General features: G+C 43.1%; 1 long non-coding RNA gene across 1 annotated transcript; it reads left to right on the top strand.

The window, feature by feature from the left end:
• The first annotated feature begins 11,248 nt into the window (after positions 1–11,248).
• On the top strand, positions 11,249–13,087 carry LOC106599975 (uncharacterized). The gene is made up of 3 exons (XR_006762893.2): positions 11,249–11,345; positions 12,528–12,669; positions 12,768–13,087. It is a non-coding gene; the product is annotated as an uncharacterized LOC106599975 (long non-coding RNA).

Raw genomic sequence — 13,087 nt, 5'->3', positions numbered from 1 at the left:
CCCGTCTGGTGTTCAACCTTCCCAAGTTCTCTCACGTCACCCCGCTCCTCCGCTCTCTCCACTGGCTTCCAGTTGAAGCTCGCATCCTCTACAAGACCATGGTGCTTGCCTACGGAGCTGTGAGGGGAACGGCACCTCCGTACCTTCAGGCTCTGATCAGGCCCTACACCCAAACAAGGGTACTGCGTTCATCCACCTCTGGCCTCCTCGCCTCCCTACCTCTGAGGAAGCACAGTTCCCGCTCAGCCCAGTCAAAACTGTTCGCTGCTCTGGCACCCCAATGGTGGAACAAGCTCCCTCACGACGCCAGGACAGCGGAGTCAATCACCACCTTCCGGAGACACCTGAAACCCCAACTCTTTAAGGAATACCTGGGATAGGATAAAGTAATCCTTCTACCCCCCCCCCCCCCCCCCCCCCCATTAAAAGATTTAGATGCACTATTGTAAAGTGGTTGTTCCACTGGATATTATAAGGTGAATGCACCAATTTGTAAGTCGCTCTGGATAAGAGCGTCTGCTAAATGACTTAAATGTAAATGTAAATGTACTAGATCTGGACTGTTATGTCTGAACAGAACATCAGGTGGGACTAGATCTGGACTGTTGAACAGAACATCAGGTGGGACTAGATCTGGGCTGTCATGTCTGAACAGAACATCAGGTGGGACTAGATCTGGACTGTTATGACTGAACAGAACATCAGGTGGGACTGATCTGGGCTGTTATGACTGAACAGAACATCAGGTGGGACTAGATCTGGACTGTTATGTCTGAACAGAACATCAGGTGGGACTAGATCTGGACTGTTGAACAGAACATCAGGTGGGACTAGATCTGTCAATGTTAAGGGTCACTCAGAAAACAGAAAATTAGGAGAAGAAATGGAGAGAGAGAGAGAGAGAAGGGTGAGGATGGATGGAGGGATGGATGAGTGAGACAGACGGGGAGAGAGAAGGGTGGGGATGAGGGAGACAAACTAGAGAGAGAGGGGTGAGGATGGATGGGGGAGGCAGAGGGGGGAGGGGGGGGTGGATGGACGGATGGTTTGAGGGGGAGGCAGAGGGGGGAGAGAGGGGGTGAGGATGGATGGATGGTTTGATGGGGGAGGCAGAGGGGGGAGAGAGTGGGTGAGGATGGTTGGATGGTTAGATGGGGGAGGCAGAGGGGGGAGAGAGGGGTGAGCATGGATGGAGAGAGATGGGGGAGACCGATGGGGGGAGAGAGAGTGGTGAGGATGGATGAAAGGTTGGAGGGATGGATGTCTGGTTAGATGGGGGAGACAGATGTGAGGATGGATGGATGAATGGATGGGGAGACAGACGGGGAGGGAATAATGGATGGATGGGTGGGGGAGACAAACGGGGGAGTGTGCACTTCTCCTCTCTTCTTCTCCTCTCCCTTCCTCTCATTTCCCTTCCTCTCCTCTCACTTCCTCTCCTCTCCCTTCCTCTCCTGAATCAGTCAAGGATATTTGTATTGCAACAATATTTGGTTCACATGTTACTCTATAACATTCATAATGACCACATGTTACTCTATAACATTCATAATGACCACATGTTACTCTATAACATTCATAATGACCACACGGTGGCTCTATAACATTCATAATGACCACATGGTGGCTCTATAACATTCATAATGACCACATGTTACTCTATAACATTCATAATGACCACATGGTGGCTCTATAACATTCATAATGACCACATGGTGGCTCTATAACATTCATAATGACCACATGTTACTCTATAACATTCATAATGACCACATGTTACTCTATAACATTCATAATGACCACATGGTGGCTCTATAACATTCATAATGACCACATGTTACTCTATAACATTCATAATGACCACATGGTGGCTCTATAACATTCATAATGACCACATGTTACTCTATAACATTCATAATGACCACATGGTGGCTCTATAACATTCATAATGACCACATGGTGGCTCTATAACATTCATAATGACCACACGGTGGCTCTATAACATTCATAATGACCACATGTTACTCTATAACATTCATAATGACCACATGGTGGCTCTATAACATTCATAATGACCACATGGTGGCTCTATAACATTCATAATGACCACATGTTACTCTATAACATTCATAATGACCACATGGTGGCTCTATAACATTCATAATGACCACATGTTACTCTATAACATTCATAATGACCACATGTTACTCTATAACATTCATATTGACCACATGTTACTCTATAACATTCATAATGACCACATGTTACTGTATAACATTCATAATGACCACATGTTACTCTATAATATTCATAATGACCACATGTTACTGTATAACATTCATAATGACCACATGTTACTCTATAACATTCATAATGACCACATGTTACTCTATAACATTCATAATGACCACATGTTACTCTATAACATTCATAATGACCACACGGTGGCTCTATAACATTCATAATGACCACATGGTGGCTCTATAACATTCATAATGACCACGTTATTCGATAACATTCATAATGACCACATGTTACTGTATAACATTCATAATGACCACATGTTACTCTATAACATTCATAATCAAATCAATCAAATCAAATGTATTTTTATATAGCCCTTCGTATATCAGCTGATATCTCAAAGTGCTGTACAGAAACCCAGCCTAAAACCCCAAACAGCAAGCAAAGCATGTGAAAGAAGCACGGTGGCTAGGAAAAACTCCCTAGGAAAAACTCCCTAGAAAGGCCAAAAACCTAGGAAGAAACCTAGAGAGGAACCAGGCTATGAGGGGTGGCCAGTCCTCTTCTGGCTGTGCAGGGTGGATATTATAACAGAACATGGTCAAGATGTTAAAATGTTAAAATGTTCATAAATGACCAGCATGGTCAAATAATAATAATCATAGTAGTTGTCGAGGGTGCAACAAGCACGTCCGGTGAACAGGTCAGGGTTCCATAGCCGCAGGCAGAACAGTTGAAACTGGAGCAGCAGCACGGCCAGGTGGACTGGGGACAGCAAGGAGTCATCATACCAGGTAGTCCTGAGTCATGGTCCTAGGGCTCAGGTCCTCCGAGAGAAAGACAGAAAGAGAGAATTAGAGAGAGCATATTTAAATACACACAGGACACCGGATAAGACAAGAGAAATACTCCAGATGTAACAGACTGACCCTAGCCCCCCGACACATAAACTACTGCAGCATAAATACTGGAGGCTGAGACAGGAGGGATCAGAAGACACTGTGGCCCCATCCGATGATACCCCGGACAGGGCCAAACAGGCAGGATATAACCCCACCCACTTTACCAAAGCACAGCCCCCACACCACTAGAGGGATGTCTCCAACCACCAACTTACCGTCCTAAGACAAGGCCGAGTATAGCCCACAACGATAATGACCACATGGGGGCTCTATAACATTCATAATGACCACATGTTACTGTATAACATTCATAATGACCACATGTTACTCTATAACATTCATAATGACCACATGTTACTCTATAACATTCATAATGACCACATGGTGGCTCTATAACATTCATAATGACCACATGTTACTCTATAACATTCATAATGACCACATGGTGGCTCTGTAACATTCATAATGACCACATGGGGGCTCTATAACATTCATAATGACCACATGGGGGCTCTATAACATTCATAATGACCACATGTTACTCTATAACATTCATAATGACCACCTGTTACTCTATAACATTCATAATGACCACACGGTGGCTCTATAACATTCATAATGACCACATGGTGGCTCTATAACATTCATAATGACCACATGTTACTCTATAACATTCATAATGACCACATGTTACTCTATAACATTCATAATGACCACATGGTGGCTCTATAACATTCATAATGACCACATGTTACTCTATAACATTCATAATGACCACATGTTACTCTATAACATTCATAATGACCACACGGTGGCTCTATAACATTCATAATGACCACATGGTGGCTCTATAACATTCATAATGACCACATGTTACTCTATAACATTCATAATGACCACATGGTGGCTCTATAACATTCATAATGACCACACGGTGGCTCTATAACATTCATAATGACCACATGGTGGCTCTATAACATTCATAATGACCACATGGGGGCTCTATAACATTCATAATGACCACATGGGGGCTCTATAACATTCATAATGACCACATGTTACTCTATAACATTCATAATGACCACATGTTACTCTATAACATTCATAATGACCACATGTTACTCTATAACATTCATAATGACCACATGTTACTCTATAACATTCATAATGACCACACGGTGGCTCTATAACATTCATAATGACCACATGGTGGCTCTATAACATTCATAATGACCACATGGTGGCTCTATAACATTCATAATGACCACAGTGTGGCTCCTTAACCTCTTACATCTAGACGTTCCGCTAGCGGAACACCTGCTCCAATATCCAATGATGGGCGTGGCGCCAAATTCAAACTCCTATAAAATCCGAAAACTTCCTTTTTTCAAACATATGACTATTTTACAGCATTTTAAAGACAAGACTCTCATTAATCTAACCACACTGTCCGATTTCAAAAAGGCTTTACAGCGAAAGCAAAACATTAGATTATGTCAGCAGACTACCCAGCCAGAAATAATCAGACTACCCATTTTTCAAGCTAGCATATAATGTCACAAAAACCCAGAAGACAGCTAAATGCAGCACTAACCTTTGATGATCTTCATCAGATGACAACCCTAGGACATTATGTTATACAATGCATGCATGTTTTGTTCAATCAAGTTCATATTTATATCAAAAAACAGCTTTTTACATTAGCATGTGACGTTCAGAACTAGCATACCCCCCGCAAACTTCCGGGGAATTTACTAACAATTTACTAAATTACTCACGATAAACGTTCACAAAAAGCATTACAATTATTTTAAGAATTATAGATACAGAACCCCTCTATGCACTCGATATGTCCGATTTTAAAATAGCTTTTCGGATGAAGCACATTTTGCAATATTCTAAGTACATAGCCCGGCCATCACAGGGCTAGCTATTTAGACACCCAGCAAGTTTAGCCTTCACCATAATCACATTTACTATAAGAAAAATGGTCTTACCTTTCCTGTTCTTCGTCAGAATGCACTCCCAGGACTTCTACTTCAATAACAAATGTTGGTTTCGTCCAAAATAATCCATCGTTATATCCGAATAGCGTCGTTTTGTTCGTGCGTTCTAGACACTATCCGAAATGGTAAATCAGGGTCGCGCGCATGGCGCAATTCGTGACAAAAAAAATCTAAATATTCCATTACCGTACTTCGAAGCATGTCAACCGCTGTTTAAAATAAATTTTTATGTAATTTATCTCGTAGAAAAGCGATAATATTCCGACCGGGAATCTCCTTTTCGGCAAACAGAGGAAAAATCACAAAGACGGGTGCGGCCAGGTCACGCGCCTAAGCCCACAGTCCCTTGATCGGCCACTTGAGAAAGGCGATAATGTGTTTCAGCCTGGGGCTGGGATGACGACATTCTGTTTTTTCCCGGGCTCTGAGCGCCCATGGAAGACGTAGGAAGTGTCACGTTAGAGCAGAGATCCTTTGTAAAAGATAGAGATGGCAAAGAAGTTCAATAAATGGTCAGACAAGCCACTTCCTGTAAAGGAATCTCTCAGGTTTTGACCTGCCATTTGAGTTCTGTTATACTCACAGACACCATTCAAACAGTTTTAGAAACTTTAGGGTGTTTTCTATCCATATATAATAAGTATATGCATATTCTAGTTACTGGGTAGGATTAGAAACCAGATTAAATCGTGAAAATACTGCCCCCTAGCCATAACAGGTTAACAGCCAAACATTTTTTCTGTTGATCTGTTTGACTCAGAGGGATGACATTTGGGACACAGCCTCAGGGATATGAGTCTACCTAACCCAGGTGATATCTCAGACACCTCTGGTTCCATTTTGATGAAACGTGGGTGAATGATGAGTCTTGCCATAGAGATCCAGAATTCACTAAATTTCACTGATTGGCCTAAAGGGGGCGCTGCATCATTCATGGGGGACGACATATTTACTGTTGCTTTGTTATTGTTGTGATGTCATTGAGGAAACAGTGTAGGGAAGCAGAGGGAGAGGGGCTGAAATGTGTTGAGGAAACAGTGTAGGGAAGCAGAGGGAGAGGGACTGAAATGTGTTGAGGAAACAGTGTAGGGAAGCAGAGGGAGAGGGACTGAAATGTGTTGAGGAAACAGTATAAGGAAGCAGAGGGAGAGGGACTGAAATGTGTTGAGGAAACAGTGTAGGGAAGCAGAGGGAGAGGGGCTGAAATGTGTTGAGGAAACTGTGTGGGGAAGCAGAGGGAGAGGGACTGAAATGTGTTGAGGAAACAGTGTGGGGAAGCAGAGGGAGAGGGACTGAAATGTGTTGAGGAAACAGTGTGAGGAAGCAGAGGGAGAGGGACTGAAATGTGTTGAGGAAACAGTGTGGGGAAGCAGAGGGAGAGGGGCTGAAATGTGTTGAGGAAACAGTGTGGGGAAGCAGAGGGAGAGAGGCTGAAATGTGTTGAGGGAACAGTGTAGGGAAGCAAAGGGAGAGGGACTGAAATGTGTTGAGGAAACAGTGTGGGGAAGCAGAGGGAGAGGGACTGAAATGTGTTGAGGGAACAGTGTAGGGAAGCAGAGGGAGAGGGGCTGAAATGTGTTGAGGAAACAGTGTAGGGAAGCAGAGGGAGAGGGGCTGAAATGTGTTGAGGAAACAGTGTAGGGAAGCAGAGGGAGAGGGGCTGAAATGTGTTGAGGAAACAGTGTGAGGAAGCAGAGGGAGAGGGACTGAAATGTGTTGAGGAAACAGTGTGGGGAAGCAGAGGGAGAGGGACTGAAATGTGTTGAGGAAACTGTGTGGGGAAGCAGAGGGAGAGGGACTGAAATGTGTTGAGGAAACTGTGTGGGGAAGCTGAGGGAGAGGGACTGAAATGTGTTGATTCTTGCCTGTTCATTCATAGCTTGAACACATGGTTCTCTCTCTCTGTGTGTGTGTGTGTGTGTGTGTGTGTGTGTGTGTGTGTGTGTGTGTGTGTGTGTGTGTGTGTGTGTGTGTGTGTGTGTGTGTGTGTGTGTGTGTGTGTGTGTGTGTGTGTGTGTGTGTGTGTGTGTGTGTGTGTGTGTGTGTGTGTGTGTGTGTGTGTGTGTGTGTGTGTGTGCCAGAACCCTATGGGGAGTACACAATGACTCTGAATTTAATTAGGCCTGGATATCCACATTAAAACACATGTATATTATATCCTTCTCTCATCTCTCTCTCTCTCCCGCTTTAAAATGTCATATTATGTGCAAATAGTTAAAGAACAAAAGGGAAAATAAATCAACATAAATATGGGTTGTATTTACAATGGTGTTTGTTCTTGACTGGTTGTAACACGTTTCAGCTAAGACCCAGATGCAGACAACGTCAAAGTAACAACAGTTTATTAATCCAACAGGGGCAGGCAAGAGACAGGTCAAGGTCAGGCAGAGGTCAGTAATCTAGATAGATGGGGCAAAGGTACAGGACGGCAGGCAGGCTCAGGTCAGACAGAGGTCAGTAATCTAGATAGATGGGCAAAGGTACAGGACGGCAGGCAGGCTCAGGGCAGACAGAGGTCAGTAATCTAGATAGATGGGCAAAGGTACAGGACGGCAGGCAGGCTCAGGTCAGACAGAGGTCAGTAATCTAGATAGATGGGCAAAGGTACAGGACGGCAGGCAGGCTCAGGGCAGACAGAGGTCAGTAATCTAGATAGATGGGCAAAGGTACAGGACGGCAGGCAGGCTCAGGGCAGACAGAGGTCAGTAATCTAGATAGATGGGCAAAGGTACAGGACGGCAGGCAGGCTCAGGTCAGGCAGAGGTCAGTAATCTAGATAGATGGGCAAAGGTACAGGACGGCAGGCAGGCTCAGGGTCAAGGCAGGCAGAGAGGTCAAAACCAGGAAAACTAGAAAACAGGAACAATAGAAAGACAGGAGCCGAGGGAAAACCGCTGGTAGGTTTGATGAAACAAAACGAACTGGCAACAAACAAACAGAGAACACAGGTATAAATACACAGGGGATAATGGGGAAGATGGGCGACACCTGGAGGGGGGTGGAGAAGAGCACAAGGACAGGTGAAATAGATCACGGTGTGACAGGTTGCCCTTTTCTTGTGGCAACAGGTCACACATCTTGCTGCTGTGATGGTACACTGTGGTATTTCACCCAGTATAAATGGGAGTTAATCAAATAAATCAATAAATACAAAATATTTGTGGATCAACTACTCCATGTCTGGTCAGGGTCCAGCAGTCACCCACCAACCCTGGAGAGATACAGTCACCCACCAACCCTGGAGAGATACAGTCACCCACCAACCCTGGAGAGATACAGTCACCCACCAACCCTGGAGAGATACAGTCACCCACCAACCCTGGAGAGATACAGTCACCCACCAACCCTGGAGAGATTCAGTCACCCACCAACCCTGGAGAGATACAGTCACCCACCAACCCTGGAGAGATACAGTCACCCACCAACCCTGGAGAGATACAGTCACCCACCAACCCTGGAGAGATACAGTCACCCACCAACCCTGGAGAGATACAGTCACCCACCAACCCTGGAGAGATACAGTCACCCACCAACCCTGGAGAGATACAGGCTTTGCAGGATTTTGTTCCAGACCACCACTGAAACGCCTGAAGTTAAATTGGCTAATCATAAAGGATTTGATGATATATTGATTGATTGGTATTTGTTGAAGTGGTACTGGGCTGGGGAAACGTCTGCATACCTGGGCTGTGCCCCAATAATCTCTCCTTCCTCCCAAAGTGTGCACTTATTCTCTTCCCTTCATGGACAGGATTTGACAGGAATTTATTAGTATGGAAACTCATGCTATAACCTACTCCTACACCAATCCAATGCTTTTACACTTTATGGGGAGTAGGGAATGAGTGTACACTTCAGGAAGCAGTAAATACTTTTGGGACACACCCTTGGCCCAGGATGGAGGATCTCCACATTCACCACTTGGCAAAGGGAGCCTATACATTCTGTGGTGCTCTATTCTGGAATATTAACTGCCGTTTGTCGCCCCCTTGTGGAAAGAAACTCTTATTGATCTGGCTCTCTATAGAGATCTCTGCAGTTTGTACCTCGCAGCACACCGTACAAATATTCGAGGGTAAAAGCCTATATTACTGTTCTGCTAGCAGCAGGATAATATGCTGGCAGTACAATATCAGATTATTTTCTTCTAAATAAGAGTCCCCCTGCAAAGACGAGCTCAACTTTGAGAATATAAATTATTTTAGCACTGTAGTGCAGTACAACTGTTTTTCACAGCAGTGCAACCACTTTAGAAACAAATAAATGGGTAATTTGACGTATTTTAATATTGTATTATTTATACCAGCATTTCTTTTGAAAGTTTCCAAACTAAATACTGGTATGTTGAAAGCTGTTGTGTCGGCCAGTGGTGTAGTGGTGCCTGGAGAAGTGGGTATACAGTACTCTAATTTAGTAAAACATTTTCCAAACGGCCCAGTGAAGGAAAGGCACCCTGTGTGAAAAGCATGAGAAACAGTGATATACACTCTGAATGACCTAAAATGATGAATCTCATATTGGTCTTTCACAGTCAGGCCAACCCAAGCTGTACTGTTCAGTAGGATAATAGTAGACCAACCCAAGCTGTACTGGTCAGTAGGATAATAGTAGACCAACCCAAGCTGTACTGTTCAGTAGGATAATAGTAGACCAACCCAAGCTGTACTGTTCAGTAGGATAATAGTAGACCAACCCAAGCTGTACTGTTCAGTAGGATAATAGTAGACCAACCCAAGCTGTACTGGTCAGTAGGATAATAGTAGACCAACCCAAGCTGTACTGGTCAGTAGGATAATAGTAGACCCCAAACAGAGAAACTGAGTCAGAAATTCACAGGTTTCAAAATGTCTTTTTCAGGTTTTTGTTCTCAAAGTCTGACTTTTTTAAACAGAAAAACAATACAATTGTATGTTCTAAGTACATAACAATGCTTAAACCACATCAGGAGACCACAATTGAGGTTTGGGAAAAATCTAAGAAATTTAGATTTTTGAGAGTAGTTCCCCTTTAATCAAGTGTGCAGGAACCTGTAGTACAGGTACCAGCACTATTGTTGGATTAGCAGTGTTTCTGTAGTACAGGCACCTAGCACTATTGTTGGATTAGCAGTGTTTATATAGTACAGGCACCTAGTACTATGGTTGGATTAGCAGTGTTTCTGTAGTACAGGCACCTGGTGTAACCAACTTCACACAGCCCCCCAGAAGAAAGGCACACGGACACCCACACTTCAGGTTGACTCAGTTTTTATCTGCAGTAAAAGATATCAAACAGTGATGACAGGCATTGACAGGACGGTCACAGCCACGTTCACTGGTTAGGTAGGACACAATATATCATTTAGATAGGAACAACAGTAGTGATACATGGTTAGGTAGGACACAAGATATCATTTAGATAGGAACAACAGTAGTGATACATGGTTAGGTAGGACACAATATATCATTTAGATAGGAACAACAGTAGTGATACATGCCCTCAATGTGAAGTGATATTAATCCATAAATACAGAGCACAAGTACAACCCTTTTTATATAAACATTTTAAGGTAGTAAGAAAATAAACATGAAGTTAATATTTCAATAAGTCACCTGCTAGTAAATCACCTGCTGGTAATAGCTGCGTGACACATTGTAGTGCAGTGACCAACGGTGCTAGTTAGCTCGTCATTATCACGGCTAGCTAAACAAGCAGAAACCTGGTTAACTTGCTGAAATAGGTCTTTAATTTATGAACGGCAAAATAAATATATACATAGCCACATTCGCCATTGACTTTAGGATATATGAACCAGTTTTCCAAAACCACTATTGTGTTATAGAGTTTTAAACAGTTTTTATATACAGAGGAAAAGGACTGGAACCTGCTGTCAGAATATCTCTCTCAGCCTGAGGAGCAGGCAGACCAACTTCCCAAATAGGGGAGAACCACTCAAAACCCACTAGTTGTTCTTTCAAAGAAAATAATACAAATATGGTAAGTCCGAAGACCGCTCGTATTATCAACCTTACTACAATGGCAGCAAATATTTTTATCAATTCAGTAACACATAATGAAAGGAAACGTTAATTATATCACCTCTTTTCCTGAAGTGAATGGTTTCACCCACTACTCTCCCGGAACTGAGGCTTTGAGATCTACATTGCGCGCGAGGTTGATGGAAACTCTACATTTTCACTTTGTTACACCTTTGGTGAGCAAAACAGCTAATAACTTAGCTAAATACTGACATTATCCTCAATCGAGATATCTGTCCGTCGTTTCAGCTCCAACTGAAGTTAAAGGTGCATTTCAGACACACATGTTCGTGTCTATTCAGGATGTAGTGTACTCAGACTGTCTAGCTCTAGCTAATAACACAGCATAGTAGGCTATTGGTTGACAGACAGCCGCTGATCACATCACCACCAGGCAGGGACGTCACTAGACATTAATGGATGGGGGGCTAAGCCTCTTTTAGGGGGGTCTGGCATACTCACTCCGGTCCGTTTATTGTTAGCTAGCAGTCTCAAGCCACAGAAGTAGCTAACGTTAACTTAAACGTTGCATGTACACTAGATAGTGGTAAACTGCTGAGGCCGCCCATTGTGACTCGCTTGTGGACGTGCTGGCAGCATATGGCAGCATGTTTGATTGTGCGTCAAGAATTCAGCACAGCAAGTTTGTATGAAGATCTGGTTATTAAAGGGGTACATAGTTCAATAGTAATATCCTCTAAAACGCTCTGGTGACTAACACTTTGCTGCCCTGTTTCCAATTATCCACATGGCTGGCAGAACCTATTCAACTAAGTAAATACAATACAAAAATGTAAAACAAAAACGATGTATTATTAGCTAACCAGCTACAGTGCAGGCTAACACAAATGAGCTGCTAAATTAACTAGCTAGTTAGCTATCTTGCCAACGTTATATACTGTATAGATAGCTAGCCAAGTGAATTATATATCACCAGCTACCTAACATCATATTAGCTCGGTATCTTGATGTATTTATCACTGTAAAAAACTAACTCAAAATGCATTTGTAGGTAGCTAGCTAACAGCCTTGGAGGGTGAAATGATAGCAGCCCCAACTGTCAAAGTGAGAGAGAAGACTATTCTGGATAGGGCAGGTACTTTTGTGTAGTTCCTGTCCCTAGAAGTGAGGATGGAGATAATAGTAACATTATATTCAGTACGGTATAATTTGACTATAATGAAGTCTGTTTCTTGTGAGGTTTTCGGTCCTCAGATACAGAGAGCTGTGAAAGCCTGTCTACATATGAAGATGTCCCAATGAAGACCAGTGGTTCTCGCTTTAACTACCTTATTTTCTCAATAACAGTCTCTCTCCTTCACTTCATCCCTCTCTCCCCTTCTCCCTAAATCCTCTAGGTTATATCAGCTGTGTCGGTGAACCCCTCCTGCATCTGAACTGGCTACATAGGGGGCACAGCATGATCAGAGGTTAGAGGTCACTTGGTCAGGTCAACAGGAAGTATTATTAAAGAGATGCTTTACATTGAAATACAGATAGGTCAGTTTTGCATTTCACCTCCTGATTGATGTTAGATTAAAAAATAAAAACAAGGCTTAAATATGCTCTCTCTCTCTCCATCTGTCTCTCGTCTGCAGATATGTTTTGATGTGAGAGGATGCCAACCCCCAGTCCCATCATCGCCACCTCACCTGCTTTTAAGAACCTTTGGGCCGATGAGAGACACTATTGTGTAATTGTGATGAACTGAGAGAATATTTAGGTAGCACTGTGATTCATTAATCATGTGCTGCCTTCCCTGCTCCTGTGTGCTTACCTCTTTCCCTTTCTGTCTTTTACACCTCTTTCTTCCTCTGTTTTTATAATGCACAACACATCTGCATTGAAGTACAGATTGAACTTGTATTTATAACACTTGGATAAATGAGCTTTTCAATAAAGCATTTCACATTCTCTA

This window comes from Salmo salar, chromosome 04 (assembly GCF_965601325.2).
Source record: "Salmo salar chromosome 04, fSalSal1, whole genome shotgun sequence".
In the NCBI taxonomy this organism is placed as follows: Eukaryota; Metazoa; Chordata; class Actinopteri; order Salmoniformes; family Salmonidae; genus Salmo; species Salmo salar.
The sequence above is the reverse complement of the archived record's forward strand: the minus strand, read 5'-3'. Positions and strand labels throughout refer to the sequence as shown.